At 37.5% G+C, this 18,078-nt stretch overlaps 1 protein-coding gene and 1 pseudogene across 8 annotated transcripts in view; one reads left to right on the top strand and one right to left on the bottom strand.

The window, feature by feature from the left end:
• ANKS1B (ankyrin repeat and sterile alpha motif domain containing 1B) overlaps positions 1–18,078 on the top strand; it is a 1,153,827-nt gene that overhangs the window by 315,066 nt on the left and 820,683 nt on the right. The window lies entirely within an intron of this gene.
• Positions 8,888–9,414, bottom strand: LOC147372277 (large ribosomal subunit protein mL40 pseudogene; annotated as a pseudogene).

The raw sequence follows: 18,078 nt of genomic DNA, 5'->3' as shown, positions 1-18,078 counted from the left end.
GTGTTAGGAACATTTTTAATCCAAGTAGATTTACTTGAAATCTTCTTTTAATAGGAGTTAATGTATGGGATCATAAAATTAAAGGAATGGTCTTGGAATGCTTAGCTAGGCTGTGGCAGTGCTAATTTGTTAAATTGAACAACTATAGTTTTTGTTTTCTAAAATCACTTGATACATGATACTATTGATAGAATTTCTCATTTTCTGAAAAATACATTTTGCATATTTCAGTATTTGAAATGAGGTATTCATCTCATTAATTTTTACTTTTTGCTAGGAAAAGAATACAAAATACACCAGCACATAATCCTTACCACATCATTTACTAATGACCCCAGACCAGATGTTCATCAGAGTTTGTCAAGGTAGTCATACCTATTGCATTAGGAAACAAACTTGTTAAAGTCTTTCTAACTATGTTTCCTGTCTTATACTGGCAGCCCTATCACAACAGTTTGGGAACTCTTAAAATATTTCCAACAAAGCCAAATATTGCGAAGAACCAAGTTCAGTTTATAAAGACCTTCCATTTGAATTTCATGAAGTCATTATCTCATTTTATTGTCATATGAGTTATATGTTAATGTCTCTATTTCACAGTTGAGTAAATTTGAGGCTAATTGTGTTATGTGACTTGCCCAAGTGGTGGAGCTATTATTTGAGCCCAAGTCTGCACCAAAATCAGTATGCTCTTTCAGGAATAACATATTGCTTTACTTTATTTGGATTGAGTGATAAAGCTTGTTTTTAAAGTTGCTAGACTTTATGTAAAATATAGAATATAATATTGACTCTTCTATTCATTAACTGTATAAAGTTAATCCAGTACTCTTAACCTCAACTTTACCTGTAATAATTATGTAACTTTATAGTTTGTTGTTTGCCACTCATAATAAGCACTTTACAGCTACTGATTCATTTAATCTTTATAACCCTATGAGGCAGATAAATGTCTCTATTTACACATGAGAAAAATGAGATTCAGTGAGTTTAAATAAATTGTCCAGAGTCACAAACTACTCAGTGACGGAGCATGGACTTCAGCATCAAAGCCTGTGTTCCATGCTGCCTCTCTATGAAACAGAGATGAATAACACCCATGCAGCCTGCCTGTTTACATAAACGATGATGTAGATATAGGCACTTTGTAAACCAGAAAGGACTAAAGAAAGATTAGTCATTAGGAATAAGAATGCTTTACTTTAACTGTGGGGAAATGTCAGGGTAGGCGGTTTCCTTATACTAATTTCTATGGAATTTAAATGCTATTGTCACATCCTAATTCCACTGGTAAATTTCTTGAAATATTCTTTGGAGCAAGATGTGGATTTTGCCTCATTTAACAAATGAAAGTAACTGTAAGCATTGTCTCCTACTAATTTAGCAATTTGTGTTTTTTAATTACTTCTTGATCATTTGAATTGCTCTGAGGATCATTTGTTGAAGTCAATTAGTGTTTTCTTTTATTAATATGCTAGTATTTGCATGAGAAGAATTCTTAAATATTTTAAATTATTTGCTATAGTATGGTATTTATTGCAGAGAACATCTGTTCCTTTTTGATGCCTAACCAGTCATTAATGAGATGATTTTAGGTATTCTTCATAAATTATCTTGTTGGACTTCTGAATATCAAACATTTCTCAGTAAGACACAAAATTCTGAATTGCACAGTTCTGGCTGCTGTTATCTATATTTGGTCTCTGAGAACCAAAGTTAATGTATTCTTTGATAACTGTCATACCACTTCACTTGATGAGGACTTTCTTAGCCTACCTCCTTTTCTTCCTTGTCATCTTCTTTTTTTCTTCTCTTGTGCCCATCCTCCTCCACCTCTTGTTCTGTGGTTCAGCCTTTTGTAATATCAAAATAATTTGATATTACAAAATCGCATATCTAATTTCTTGCCAAGAATAAAACAAAAAATAATCCTTTTCACTTTTTACCCCATTTTCAATTTCTCTTCAGACATTAGGTCACATACCTTCTTTGAGTTGTAGGATAAATAGCAAAATGAAATTCCCTCACCACTCAGTAGTGCATTAATGATCAGTCTTCTTCCATTTGGAATTTGTCATGACAGGACCATTTCCTTCGACTATAATACTTTAGAAATCATGTTCACATGCTTCTAGTTGTCACAATATAAAGCATTTCCTTGATTTACATCACTCACCCAGATGGTTCTAATCATAGAGTTTTGTTAAAATAAACAGAGCTGAGACCTCTCAGATGGGGAAAGCTTGCTCATAATCATAAAGTCACCATGTATTACTAAGAACAGAAGGAGAGTCTTAAGACATAATATCATGCCCTTCTTATTCAGAGAGGTCCTTTGGAAATGTGAACCCATTTTTCAGTCCATTTGATGTTAGTTTAAATAATTGTACACACTTATTTGCTCTATTTATGGAGTGTCATCATGTATATGAGGGTCTACATTCCAGTTGTGTAGGGGAAGCAAGACTCACTGGCTTTGATTAGGACTGTATCATGCTTCTCTCTCTCCAACAACCGCCATCATGTCTGTGCCACCCTTCAAATGTGGGCCTTATTGAATAGTGAAGCTGAAAATTATTCTTCCCCCTTGAGAATGGAGAGAACAATACCAAAAGGGACCAAACTAGCAATTCTAAACGTTTTGGGATATGGCACGTCTACACCCTTAAGAATGTTCCACACTGAGGAAAAAATAGTTACTCCTGAAACTACTCGTTGTTGGATTGATTAAGCATTGTGCTGCAGTGTGAAAGGAAGGTTCACCAAGAACAGATTTCATATATAAGAATAGATTATTATTTTAACCAACACAAAATATATGAAAATAACATTTGTTATGTGTCTGAAAACTGTAGTCATGGTTACTTTGACCATAAGAATATATTTTCTCTCCTCTTTATCCTGGAAAGAAATGAAAACATCTGTTTCTGAGATTTTAGAACAATAAATAGCATTAATTTTTATTCCAATTCTAGCATAAGTATTTATATCAAATGAGATAATTTCTTCAGCAAAATGTTTCTAAAAGGAATTTTAATAATTCTCTTTGATTTCTTTGGGACTAGTTCTGCAAAGTCATTGGAACAATAACTAGCCATCATACAATAAGATCAGAATTATAGGTTTTATGGATTCAATTACTGTTTATATCCAATGTAAATTATTTAACCAGCTTTTACATATATATTGGGTATACAGCACTGTATTAGTGTTATGAAAGATACAAAATAAAAGAAAGAAAAAAATCAAGTGACCTGAAAGGTCTTGAACTCTAAGAGGAAATATATTTCTAGAGTAGAACATTGAATTTATAATAATTTGTTCAGTTTGTATGTTAAATACAAAGACAAGTCAAAGTAAGAAAATAAACATTTATTTAGAGTCAGGGTAATCTCCAAAAAGTTGGAGATTTTAAGTCTATTTTGTTCAGAATATTGTTTCTCTGATTACCACAAAAATACATGTTCATTGAAGACAATTTGAAAAAGAAATTGCCTATAAACATCCTGAAATAAACATTGCTTCAGTGAATTTGGCTAACACTTTCTTTTCCCTGTAGCTATTTTCTTCTTCGAACATTCTTCCTAACCCTCTTCATCTGCCTGTTTCTTGCTCATCCTTCAGAACCTTATTTTCAATGGCACTTGTCTTCAAAAAAGTTTTCAAACCTCCTACCTGAGGTCCTCTGCTAATATGCTCCTGTTTAATCTCTGGGTTTCCCCTGCATTCTTGAAATATTTATGATCCTGGACTCTGGTGTATGCTGGCAGTACAGTGACAAACATTATGAACAGGATCTCTACGATAATGGAGTTGGCAGTTTTAATAGAGACAGCTAAGAAACAAACAAAATGAATGCACACATATAATTTTGTTGTAGTTACATGTAAATGTATATTCCTCACCAGACTACCAGCCCCAAGGGGTGAGAACAATGACTGTTTGGTTTAGAGAACTTAGTAAATAAATGTACATGTGTTTTAAATGAATGGACACTGAAGGAATGAACAAATAAGCTAATCTTTTTGTGTGCTTTCTCAAGATATTTCATGTACATAAATATTAAGATATGATCAGGCTACCCAAGATGACTGTTCTCTTGTTTTCTGTACATCCCCTGCTCAGCCAGTCCCTGCCTCAAGTATACCCTACTCACATGACTGACCCTCCTACATACTTGCCCCAGGCCCAAAGGAATGATATAGCTTTAGATAAGAACTCTCCACTGTGCTTAAAGGGATGGTGAGGGGCATGCTGCTCGGCTGGTTTCCCTGATAACCCATGAGCCAACCTTAAGTCAACTCCTCTACAGCTAGCAACCTACCCCTGTCCCTAAGAGCAAAGACTGCTGCCTTGTCCTGTCTGCCTTCTGCCTTGTCCTGTCTGCCTTCTGCCATATACAGTGAGGTGTTTCTCCAGGACCTTGCTTCAGACATGCAAGATTCCCCTATCGATTAAACTATTATGTCACTGTTGCTAACTTTCAGCTCTTTTCTTCCATCTTGAAGCTGGGCAGGTATAGGCCTTCTAATCCTGCATGGTTCATCCCAATCACAAACAAAACAGTTTTCATATTTACTTAAAATTGAAATCTTTTGATGAATACATAGTGTACTTTTTCCACTTAATATTATGTCTTGAACATACTCTTATGTGAATAAACATTTTAATGTGATCAAATATTTTAGTCTGGCATTTCACATGCTGTATTCTGCATAGAAGTTAAAAAGCAGGGTGACAATTATACAGCCTTGATGTACTCCTTTACCAATTTTGAACCAGTCTGTTCCATGTCTGATTCTAGCTGTTGCTTCTTGACCTGTTTCTCAGGAGACAGGTAAGGTGGTCTAGTATTCCCATTGCTTTAAGAATTTTCCACAGTTTATTGTGACCCACACAGTCAATGGTTATAGCATAGTCAGTGAAGTAGATGTTTTTCTGGAATTCTCTTGCTTTCTCTATGATCCAACAGATATTGGCAATTTGATTCCTCTGCCTTTTCTTTGCATGATATTTAATTTTAAGAATATACTAGAGCGATTTTTAAAAAATCATCCTCTGTTGAGATTATTTTCACTCTTTTCCTGACTCAAACTACACAGTCATTTAGATTGTTGACAGTAGTTTACTGTTATAAATTATGTTCTGATGAACACATTTATGCATAAATTCTCTATCTTTGATTTTATTTCCTTGGAAAAATTGAATCACTGAACAGAGGTAACTATCTTTTTAAGACTTTTATAGTTCAGTTCAGACACTCAGTCATGTCCAACTCTTTGTGACCCCATGGACTGCAGCATGCCAGGCTTACCTGTCCATCACTAACTACCAGAGCTTACTCAAACTCATGTCTATCGAGTCAGTGATGCCATCCAACCATCTCATACTCTGTCATCCCCTTCTCCTCCCACCTTCAATCTTTCCAAGCATCAGGGCCTTCTCCAATGAATAGGCTCTTCACATCAGATGGCCAAAGTATTGGAGCTTCAGCATCAGTCTTGAATATTCAGGACTGATTTCTTTTAGGATTGAATGGTTTGATCTCCTTGCAGTCCAAGGGACTCTCAAGAGTCTTCTCCAACACCACAGTTCAAAGCATCAATTCTTCGGTTCTCAGCTTTCTTTATGATCCAACTCTCACATTCATACATGACTACTGGAAAAACCATACTTTAACTATACAGACCTCTGTCAATATATATATTGACTTTTATATATATTGCCAAACTGTATTACAGAAAAGTAAGTTATAGTTTGTTAAGGGAAAATTTACATAATTTCATTAGTTTTTTTTTTTTTAACTCAATAACATTTTAATGAAGATACTATGTAATATAGGCTTGGATTGTTTTATTTTTCTTCCTTCCTCCACAATACTTTCCAGCAGCATTTCAACTTCTCCTATCTCTTGAGATAAACCATTTTATTAAAATTATCTTTTACTATTCAAAATATTATTTTAAGCTTTTTCCTTATTTTTTAAAATTAATTTTTATTGGATTTTCATTAGATTTTGAAACAGCAATAGATGTGACCTCTAGGATTGACTAGTTTGATCTCCTTGCAGTCCAAGGGATTCTCAAGAGTCTTCTTCAGCACCATAATTCAAAAACATCACTTCTTTGGCACTCAGCCTTCTTTATGGTATAACTCTCACATTCATACATGGCTACTGGAAAAACCGTAGCTTTGACAATATGGGCTTTTGTCAGCAAAATGATGTCTCTGCTTTTTAATACACTGTCTAGGTTTGTTGTCAGAGCTTTTCTTCCAAGGAGCAAGTGTCGTTTAATTTCATGGCTGCAGTCACTGTCCTCAGTGATTTTGGAGCCCAAGAAAATAAAATCTGTCACTGCTTCAACTTTTTCCTCTTCTGTTTGCCATGGAGTAATCTTAGTTTTCTGTTCTTAGTTTTTTGAATGTTGAGTGTCAAGCCAGCTTTTTCATTCTTCTCTTTCATCCTCATCAAGAAGCTCTTTAGTTCCTCTTCACTTTCTGCCATAAGGGTGGTGTCATCTGCGTATCTGAGGTTATTGATATTTCTCCCAGCAATCTTGATTCCAGCTTGTGTTTCTTCCAGCCCAGCGTTTCTCATGATGTACTCTGCATAGAAGTTAAATTTAAGCAGGGTGACAATATACAGCTTTGACACACTCCTTTCCCAGTTTGGAATCAGTCTTTCATTCAGTGTCCAATTCTAACAGTTGTTTCTTGACCTGCATACATGTTTCTCAGAGACAGGCAAGGTGGTCTGGTATTCCCATCTCTTTAAGAATTTTCCACAGTTTGTTGTAATCCACACAGTCTAAAGCTTTAGTCAATGAAGTGGAAATTTTTCTGGAATTCTCGTGCCTTTTCTGTGATCCAACAGATACTGCAAATTGATCCCTGGTTCCTCTGCCTTTTTCTAAATCCAGCTTGTACATCTGGAAGTCCTTGATTCACATACTGCTGAAGCCTAGCTTGAAGGATTTTGACTATTACTTTGCTAGCATGTGAAATGAGTGCAATTATCTGGTAGTTTGAACAATCTTTGGCATTGCCCTTCTTTGGGATTGAAATGAAAACTCACCTTTTCCAGTCCTGTGACCACTACTAAGTTTTCCAAATTTGCTGACATACTGAGTGCAGCACTTTAACTGTTATCATGTTTTATGATTTTAAATAGCTCAGCTGGAATTCTGTCTACTCCACTAGTTTTGTTTGTGGTAATGCTTCCTAAGCCCTACTTGACCTCACTCTCCTGGATATGAAAGTGGCTCTAGGTGAGTGACCACACCATCATGGTTATCCTGGGTCATTAAGACTTTTTTTTTGTATAGTTCTTCTTCATTGTATTCTTGCCACGTTTTCTTAATCTCTTCTGCTTCTATTAGGTCCTTGCCATTTCTGTCCTCTATTGTGCCCATCTTTGCATGAAATGTTTCCTTTTTATCTCCAATTTTTTTTTTGAGACATCCCTAGTCTTTCCCATTCTATCATTTTCCTCTATTTCTTTGCATTGTTCAGTTAAGAAGGCTTTCTTATCTCTTCGTACAATTCTCTGGAACTCTGCATTCAGTTGAGTATATCTTTACCTTTCTCCTTTGCCCTTTGCTTCTCTTGACTTTTCTCAACTATTTGTAAGTCCTCCTCAGACAACCACTTTGCCTTATTGCGTTCTTTCTCTTTAGGATGGTTTTGGTCACTGCCTCCTGTGTTACAATGTTACAAAATTCTGTCCATGATTCTTCAGGCATTCTGTCTACCAGATCTAATACCTTGAATCTATTTGTCACCTCCTATATATTCATAAGGGATTTAATTTAGTTCATACTTGAATGGTCTAGAGGTTTTCCCTGCTTTCTTCAATTTAAGCCTGAATTTTGCAATCAGGAGCTCATGATCTGAGGCACAGTTAGCTCCAGGTCTTGTTTTTTCTAACTGTATAGAGCTTCTCCATTTGGCTGCAAAAAATATAATCAATGTGATTTTGGTGCTGACCATCTGGTGATGTCCATGTGTAGAGTCATCTCTTGTGTTTTTGGAAGAGGGTGTTTGCTATGACCAGTGTTTTGACAAAACTCTGTTAGCCTTTGCCCTGCTTCATATCAACAATTAATTGTATCAATAAGAAATGCATGTGTTATTAATATATCTTGGAGTGAAGAGGGAAAGGTTTGGGAATCTTGAGACAGGTGAATGCCAGATAAGAGAATTTCAAAATTTTAAAATAGATGTTTAGAAGCCTCTGTAGGATTTTGAGGTGAGGGATTTAGTGTCTCTGGAGGCAAACATATCTTAACTCAAAGTAGTAACTTGGGGACTTTAAGCACTTGAGTTTACTGACTTAATTTTGAGTTCTGTTTCACTTACCTTTCAAGGGCTTAGGGATACTGGATATTTTTCTGGTTCTCTATCTCATACTACTACAACTGGGATATTTGTGGGAGGCTATTTCAAGTCCTCTCTACTCAAATCCCTCTCTGAACCATTTTTAACTCTCTCCATACGTGCTCAATTGTGGACATTGCCTTCCTCCTCCTCCTTTCCTCCCTCCCTCCCCCCACTTCCTTCCTTCTTTCCTTTCTTCCTTCCATAGTTTGTATATATTAACAGCAAGCTCCAATACTTTGGTCACCTAATGTGAAGAATTGACTCATTGGAAAAGACCCTGATGCTGGGAAGATTGAAGGCAGGAGGAAGGGGATGACAGAGGATAAGACGGTTGGATGACATCACCGACTCAATGGACATGAGCCTGAGCAAGCTCCAGGAGTTGGTGATGGACAGAGAGGCCTGGTGTGGTGCTGTCCATGGGGTCGCAAAGAGTCAGACATGACTGAGTGACTGAGCTGAACTGATGATTTTGTAAGGCAGCCTTGAATCCTGGTCATTCTAATTCTCAAGAGCAGTGTGTTCTGAGGACAGCTTCCTGTAGCTCTCTCTTGAATTCCACTGGTGTGTACACCTTGATGATGTTGTGGTACTGGCCTTCTGGAGGCATGTGATCTGGCCTTTCCCTCTCAAAGGGGAACAGACTGGAGTCCCATTTGATGGCATCCACATGTAGTTCCCTGGGATGCAAGTTGCAGCTCCTGCAGTGCTTCCTGCTGGGCCTCAAGCATGGGCCCGATGACCTCCCTCTCCATCTCGTGCTCTCCCTGCTTATACAGGGACCACTTCTTCAGAAGCTGGGCTCTATCTTGTCTCTTCAAAGAGCAGTTCCCCCTGAGACTGCTGTTTCACTTTATCCAAGAGCTCACAGGGATAATAAAATCCTCAAAGGGAATTAACTCCTGGCTAGACTTTCTTCTTTTTCAAACGGTCTTTTACTGCTTGGTCTTTTTAAAGATTTAACTACTTCTTTCACAGAGGTTCTGCTCTCATGGGAACAAGTTCTGAGATGATCAACAATGAAGCTTTCTGATAAGTGTCACTATGTCTGCCAAATTCCCAAAGCATCCATGGCCTTTAGGTTGCTTCCAGGCGTGCATTCATTTGCATTTAGGGCCCACATGCCCCACACAGAGATTCTGACATAGCATTTCTTTAAGGAGAGTCTGTATGTTTCTCATTTGTACTAGGGAAAAAATTTCACTGACCAGAGATTTCCCTAATCTTATCTGATAGACAGTGATAAAATAGGCAGGGCAATGGAAGGTATCATAATTTAGAGGGGATGAAAACATCCATTAGTTTAATATTTCCAAAATATTGTCTCTGTTACATTACCGTTAGATGTGGCATTTAAGAAAGTTTGTCATGGCACTAAACTCAAGGTGAGCTGAGCATGAAGAGAGCCTGGAAGCAGGTCATACACTACATGCTTACCTCCTGGCAGCCATTTAATTAGAATATGATAGGCTTCCCCGTAGGAAAGTTCTAGAAAATCCAATATAGCTTGTAATTTCTCTGGGGGAAAAAAAAACCCTCAAAATATGCTTTTTACTGAGAGTTGGCTTCAAATATTATCTTTATATATAAAAAATTAAAAATTTTTTCTCAACACAAATTTCTGGCAGCGCTCTATTAATCATCATAAACTTTCTCCCAGAGTTCAGAAATCTTTTTAGAAAGAAGGGAGAAAATAGATATTTTTCCTCTGTAGAATGTAAATGAATTTTCGGTGTAAATCATGTGGATTTATATCGAGTAACTAGGCAGTTTATTAATTCTAGGAGTGTTTAGCTCAAAGCATATTATGTGCACTGTAATTTATCTCAAAGACTCAGTAGTAGCCTTATGTTTTTTCCTTTTTCCAGAGCTTAGCCTTCAGATACTTGTTCTTTTATATTAACTTTGCATTGTTTCATTATATTTATCCTTCATATTTCAAGATTTTCTTCACAAAAATTTTAGGCAATATATTATAATATCTGATCCAGTGTACCTTGTACACCTGTGTTACAGACCACTATTCTTGCCCTCCTTAATCAGTAGAAGTTGATCAGAGGCAAGACAGGAAATTCAGGCAAGGCTTTATTGGGTCCCTTTCAACAACAGTGGGGGAGCAAGAACAAATAACAGTTTCCCTTGCTGGCATGTTCTGAGCTGGGGCATGAGTTGGTTCCAGGGGTCAGGCTGGAGGGGTGGCTTAGGTGGTTTGCCCACCCCTTAATGTGCAGGGGGCATGTGCAGTACCCTACTTTTGCTTCAGGCTCTTTTGAAGTGACAAGTGGTGTTTTGGTTTCTTTGTACCTTTTGTCCAGAATCTGTCCTAACTGCACATGCATGCAGTTAATTTTAGTCCCATATAGTTTATATTTTGTTGCTCAAGGAGAGTTGTGTCCAAGCTGCAAGCACTGCAGCAAGGATCCCAGGGCCCAGGCCTGTCTCACTTGTGCTGAAGGTCTATTTGGTTCTCATCATTCCCTCTCCTCCTTTGGTGTCTACAACACTTTAATCTTTTCATTCTTTCCTTTACTGTGTGACTAGTTGACTTCTCTTTATCCTTTTAGTCCCTGAATGTTGATATTCACCACAATTCTATCCCATAGATTCAAGTATTTTTAACCTAGATATTTCTCCTGAGCTACAATGTGCTTAGTCACTCAGTTGTGTCTGACTCTTTGCAGCCCCATGGACTGTAGTCTGCCAGGCTCCTCTGTCCATGGAATTCTCCAGGCAAGAATATTGGAGTGGGTTGCCATTTCCTCCTCCAAGGGATCTTCCCAACCCAGGGATCAAGCCCAGGTCTCCCATGTTGCAGGTGGATTTTTTTACCATCTGAGCCACCAGGGAAGCCCTCCTGAGCTATAGATCCCATTTAAAACTACTTGTATCAGCATCTTGGTCTGGATACATCAGAAGTGCCTCATGTTGCAACATATCCAAATATGCTAATTTCCCCCCCTAAATTGCCTTGAAGCATCATTATCCACCCTTATAAGGCTAGAACACTTAGCATTTTCTGTGATCGGCTGTTTTCATGGCCACTGCACTAATTTAGCACTCATTTTCTCTTTGTTGTTGTTTAGTTGCTAATTCCCATCCAACTCTTTTGTGACCCCTTTGACTCTAGCCCACCAGGCTCCTCTGTCCATGGGATTCTCTAGGCAAGAATACTGGAGTGGGTTACTGTTTCCTCCTCCAGGAGGTATTTCTGGCCTAGGGATCAAACCCAGGGTTCATGCATTGGCAAGCTGAACCACCAGGGAAACCCTTGAGGCCACAAATTTTAAAAGGCTGTTCAATACATGAGTTGATTGACTAAAGTAAAAAATAGAGACTGAACACTATATAGAAGGTTAGAGATGAGTGGTATACATTTTAATGAGCAATAATGAGCATTATAATCAGTTGATCATTAGATGCTTCTTATACTTTCTATTTCCCTTAGTTTCAGTGTCATGGCTGTGTATTTATTTGCTGTTTCAAAGGTAATATTCGTACTGAGAGGTCTTTTTCAGTATATGATCCTATGTCAAATTCCAACGTTATAACATGTGGTTATTGATTTCTACCCCCTCATTGTCAATGTGATCCTAGTGAAATGATCTTACAGTATATTGGAAGCATACTTTATATATGTGCCAGCAATCTGTCTCCTCATAATACAAAAAGGAGTAAGATCTGATGGAATAACCTCTTTACTTACTCTGCCATTTGTTTTATCTCATTTTTATTGCTGTTTCTTACTCCCAGTTTTTCTAATTATTCTCATCAGTGACAACTTAGAGTACAATCAAAATCCTTTTGGTAACAAATACGATATGTGTAATACATTTTAATACAGTGGATTTTTACATGAAAGAATTCAAATTTGGGAATGCTTTGCTATATTTCAAAGGGCTTTGTGTCATTAACTCAATTTTCATATGCTTATGCTCATGACATTATAAAATTAAAGTGCTGATACCCTTCTTTATATTCAAAAGCAGAGACATTACTTTGCCAACAAAGGTCCGTCTAGTCAAGGCTATGGTTTTTCCAGTAGTCATGTATGGCTGTGAGAGTTGGACTGTGAAGAAAGCTGAGCACCGAAGAATTGATGCTTTTGAACTGTGGTGTTGGAGAAGACTCTTGAGAGTCCCTTGGACTGCAAGGAGATCCAACCAGTCCATTCTGAAGGAGATCAGTCCTGGGTGTTCTTTGGAAGGAATGATGCTAAAGCTGAAACTCCAGTACTTTGGCCACCTCATGCAAAGAGTTGACTCATTAGAAAAGACTCTGATGCTGGGAGGGATTGGGGGCAGGAGGAAAAGGGGACGACAGAAGATGAGATGGCTGGATGGCTTCACCCACTCGATGGACGAGTTTGAGTGAACTCTGGGAGTTGGTGATGGACAGGGAGGCCTGGCATGCTGCGATTCATGGGGTTGCAGAGTCGAACACGACTGAGCGACTGGACTAAACTGAACTGAACTGACCCTTATTTGGATAAATTGTTAAATGCCTAAATCCTCCCTCTATTCTTTCTGTGTTTCCTTCCTTTTCTGCCTCCCTTTTTACTTTTTACATTGTTACTTTTATCAGGTGCATATTTTCTAAAATGAACACTGTTGTGAAAAAGAAGAAAAGAGACTGGGTTCTTTAAGAGCAAAAAGATACACTTCATTTTAGTTTTTTTTCAGAGAAGTAGGTCTCAAGAGGTCAATGCAGACATCGACAGGTAAATTTTGAATGCTACTGCTGCTAAGTCACTTCAGTCGTGTCCGACTCTGTGTGACCCCATAGATGGCAGCCACCAGGCTCCCCCATCCCTGAGATTCTCCAGGCAAGAACACTGGAGTGGGTTGCCATTTCCTTCTCCAATGCAGGAAAGTGAAAAGTGAAAGTGAAGTCGCTCAGTCGTGTCCGACTCTTCGTGACCCCATGGACTGCAGCCTACCAGGCTCCTCCATCCATGGGATTTTCCAGGCACTGGAGTGGGGTGCCATTGCCTATGGGCATATACATATAAGGGAGCAGGTGTGTGCCAATGGTGTCCGGAAGAAACGGTGTTAGTGATGTATACTGGGATCTATGTATTTTGTTTCCTCAACTAAAGGAAACTAAAGTTAAAATCCTTAGGATCCCACAATATTTTTGTTGTCTGTCCTACCACATGGAATATAGTATTGTAGAATATAGTAATTTAATAAATGCTTGTTGATTCATGATCTAACCTGCCTGGGAGTTTTATACAATGCTGCATATCCTGAAGAAACAACTTGGCATTAGTTGGTGGGGGGACCCTGAATTTATTTGTTGCTTACCTATGATTTACATAACTTTTCAGTTTACTTCACAGTCATTTATTCTAAAAAGTCATTCATTAATGGAGTAATTCAAATGGAGAAGAAATAGGACTGATCATAAAATAATACTGATAACTTAGTGGAGATCTAAAGAAGCTAGGTATAATATGTTTCAAATTAGTTGTTCTTATTGTTTAGTTGCTAAGTTGTGTCCAACTCTTTTGTGAGCCCATGTACTATTGCCTGCAAGGCTCCTGTCTATGGGATTTCCCAGGCAAAATACTGGAGTAGGTTATCATTTCCTTCTTCAGGGGATCTTCCTGACCCAGGGATTGAAACCGCATCTCCTGTGTTAGGAGGCAGGTTCGTTACTACTGAGCCACCAGGGAAGCCCTGTAGATTAGTACCATTCCTTAACTTATAGCCATTATAGCACCTAGCCTACTGAGAATCTTAAATGTTTATAATTAATTATAGTAATTCCCCTTTCCCATTCTGTTCTCAAGATCTTCTTTGAGGGAAAGAAATGGCAGTTTATACATTTCCATTTATATTTGTTATGTTTCTTTACATGTTTCATTGCTTAACTCAGATACTTAACAAGAATCAGTTGCTTTGTTTCTTTCTTACCATGGTGGGTGGAAAAAAAAACCTCTCACATTTTTTTTTTCATTTTTTAAAATTTTATTTTATTTTTAAACTTTACATAATTGTTTTAGTTTTGCCAAATATCAAAATGAATCCACCAGAGGTATACATGTGTTCCCCATCCTGAACCCTCCTCCCTCCTCCCTCCCCATACCATCCCTCTGGGTCGTCCCAGTGCACTAGCCCCAAGCATCCAGTATTGTGCATAGAACCTGGACTGGCATCTCGTTTCATACATGATATTTTACATGTTTCAATGCCATTCTCCCAGATCTTCCCACCCTCTCCCTCTCCCACAGAGTCCATAAGACTGTTCTATACATCAGTGTCTCTTTTGCTGTCTCGTACACAGGGTTATTGTTACCCTCTTTCTAAATTCCATATATATGCTTTAGTATACTGTATTGGTGTTTTTCCTTCTGGCTTACTTCACTCTGTATAATAGGCTCCAGTTTCATCCACCTCATTAGAACTGATTCAAATGTATTCTTTTTAATGGCTGAGTAATACTCCATTCTGTATATGTACCACAGCTTTCTTATCCATTCATCTGCTGATGGACATCTAGGTTGCTTCCATATCCTGGCTATTATAAACAGTGCTGCGATGAACATTGGGGTACACGTGTCTCTTTCCCTTCTGGTTTCCTCAGTGTGTATGCCCAGCAGTGGGATTGCTGGATCATAGGGCAGTTCTATTTCCAGTTTTTTAAGGAATCTCCACACTGTTCTCCATAGTGGCTGTACTAGTTTGCATTCCCACCAACAGTGTAAGAGGGTTCCCTTTTCTCCACACCCTCTCCAGCATTTATTATTTGTAGACTTTTGGATTGCAGCCATTCTGACTGGTGTGAAATGGTACCTCGTCGTGGTTTTGATTTGCATTTCTCTGATAATGAGTGATGTTGAGCATCTTTTCATGTGTTTGTTAGCCATCTGTATGTCTTCTTTGGAGAAATGTCTATTTAGTTCTTTGGCCCAGTTTTTGATTGGGTCATTTATTTTTCTGGAGTTGAGCTGTAGGAGTTGCTTGTATATTTTTGAGATTAGTTGTTTGTCTGTTGCTTCGTTTGCTATTATTTTCTCCCATTCTGAAGGCTGTCTTTTCACCTTGCTAATAGTTTCCTTTGATGTGCAGAAGCTTTTAAGGTTAATTAGGTCCCATTTGTTTATTTTTGTTTTTATTTCCAATATTCTGGGAGGTGGGTCATACAGGATCCTGCTGTGATGTATGTCAGAGAGTGTTTTGCCTATGTTCTCCTCTAGGAGTTTTATAGTTTCTGGGCTTACATTGAGATCTTTAATCCATTTTGAGTTTATTTTTGCGTATGGTGTTAGAAAGTGTTCTAGTTTCATTCTTTTACAAGTGGTTGACCAGATTTCCCAGCACCACTTGTTAAAGAGATTGTTTTTAATCCATTGTATATTCTTGCCTCCTTTGTCAAAGATAAGGTGTCCATATGTGCTTGGATTTATCTCTAGGCTTTCTATTTTGTTCCATTGATCTATATTTCTGTCTTTGTGCCAGTACCATACTGTCTTGATAACTGTGGCTTTGTAGTAGAGCCTGAAGTCAGGTAGGTTGATTCCTCCAGTTCCATTTTTCTTTCTCAGGATCGCTTTGGCTATTCGAGGTTTTTTGTATTTCCATAAAAATTGTGAAATTATTTGTTCTAGCTCTGTGAAGAATACTGTTGGTAGCTTGATAGGGATTGCATTGAATCTATAAATTGCTTTGGGTAGTATACTCATTTTCACTATATTGATTCTTCCAATCCATGAACATGGTATGTTTCTCCATCTATTAGTGTTCTCTTTGATTTCTTTCACCAGTGTTTTATAGTTTTCTATATACAGGTTTTTAGTTTCTTTAGGTAGATATATTCCTAAGTATTTTATTCTTTCCGTTGCAATGGTGAATGGAATTGTTTCTTTAATTTCTCTTTCTGTTTTTTCATTATTAGTGTATAGGAATGCAAGGGATTTCTGTGTGTTGATTTTATATCCTGCAACTTTGCTATAGTCATTGATTAGTTCTAGTAATTTTCTGGTGGAGTCTTTAGGGTTTTCTATGTAGAGGATCATGTCATCTGCAAATAGTGAGAGTTTTACTTCTTCTTTTCCAATTTGGATTCCTTTTATTTCTTTTTCTGCTCTGATTGCTGTGGCCAAAACTTCCAAAACTATGTTGAATAGTAATGGTGAAAGTGGGCACCCTTGTCTTGTTCCTGACTTTAGAGGAAATGCTTTCAATTTTTCACCATTGAGGATAATGTTTGCTGTGGGTTTGTCATATATAGCTTTTATGATGTTGAGGTATGTTCCTTCTATTCCTGCTTTCTGGAGAGTTTTTATCATAAATGAGTGTTGAATTTTGTCAAAGGCTTTCTCTGCATCTATTGAGATAATCATATGGTTTTTATTATTCAATTTGTTAATGTGGTGTATTACATTGATTGATTTGCGGATATTGAAGAATCCTTGCATCCCTGGGATAAAGCCCACTTGGTCATGGTGTATGGTCTTTTTAATGTGTTGTTGGATTCTGATTGCTAGAATTTTATTAAGGATTTTTGCATCTATGTTCATCAGTGATATTGGCCTGTAATTTTCTTTTTTTGTGGGATCTTTATCAGGTTTTGGTATTGGGGTGATGGTGGCCTCATAGAATGAGTTTGGAAGTTTACCTTCCTCTGCAATTTTCTGGAAGAGTTTGAGCAGGATAGGTGTTAGCTCTTCTCTAAATTTTTGGTAGAATTCAGCTGTGAAGCCGTCTGGACCTGGGCTTTTATTTGCTGGAAGATTTTTGATTACAGTTTCAATTTCCGTGCTTGTGATGGGTCTGTTAAGATTTTCTATTTCTTCCTGGTCGAGTTTTGGAAAGTTGTACTTTTCTAAGAATTTGTCCATTTCTTCCACGTTGTCCATTTTATTGGCATATAATTGTTGATAGTAGTCTCTTATGATCCTTTGTATTTCTGTGTTGTCTGTTGTGATCTCTCCATTTTCATTTCTAATTTTATTGATTTGATTTTTCTCCCTTTGTTTCTTGATGAGTCTGGCTAATGGTTTGTCAATTTTATTTATCCTTTCAAAGAACCAGCTTTTGGTTTTGTTGATTTTTGCTATGGTCTCTTTTGTTTCTTTTGCATTTATTTCTGCCCTAGTTTTTAAGATTTCTTTCCTTCTACTAACCCTGGGGTTCTTCATTTCTTCCTTTTCTAGTTGCTTTAGGTGTCGAGTTAGGTTATTTATTTGACTTTTTTCTTGTTTCTTGAGGTGTGCCTGTATTGCTATGAACTTTCCCCTTAGGACTGCTTTTACAGTGTCCCACAGGTTTTGGGTTGTTGTGTTTTCATTTTCATTCGTTTCTATGCAAATTTTGATTTCTTTTTTGATTTCTTCTGTGATTTGTTGGTTATTCAGCAGCGTGTTGTTCAGCCTCCATATGTTGGCATTTTTAATAGTTTTTCTCCTGTAATTGAGATCTAATCTTACTGCATTGTGGTCAGAAAAGATGCTTGGAATGATTTCTATTTTTTTGAATTTACCAAGGCTGGATTTATGGCCCAGGATATGATCTATCCTGGAGAAGGTTCCATGTGCGCTTGAGAAAAAGGTGAAATTCATTGTTTTGGGATGAAATGTCCTATAGATATCAATTAGGTCTAACTGGTCTATTGTATCATTTAAAGTTTGTGTTTCCTTGTTAATTTTCTGTTTAGTTGATCTATCCATAGGTGTGAGTGGGGTATTAAAGTCTCCCA

Source organism: Bos grunniens, chromosome 5 (assembly GCF_055505025.1).
Source record: "Bos grunniens cultivar Pamir isolate PY7600 chromosome 5, Bosgru_T2T1.0, whole genome shotgun sequence".
In the NCBI taxonomy this organism is placed as follows: Eukaryota; Metazoa; Chordata; class Mammalia; order Artiodactyla; family Bovidae; genus Bos; species Bos grunniens.
This window is presented reverse-complemented; position numbering and strand designations above follow the sequence as displayed.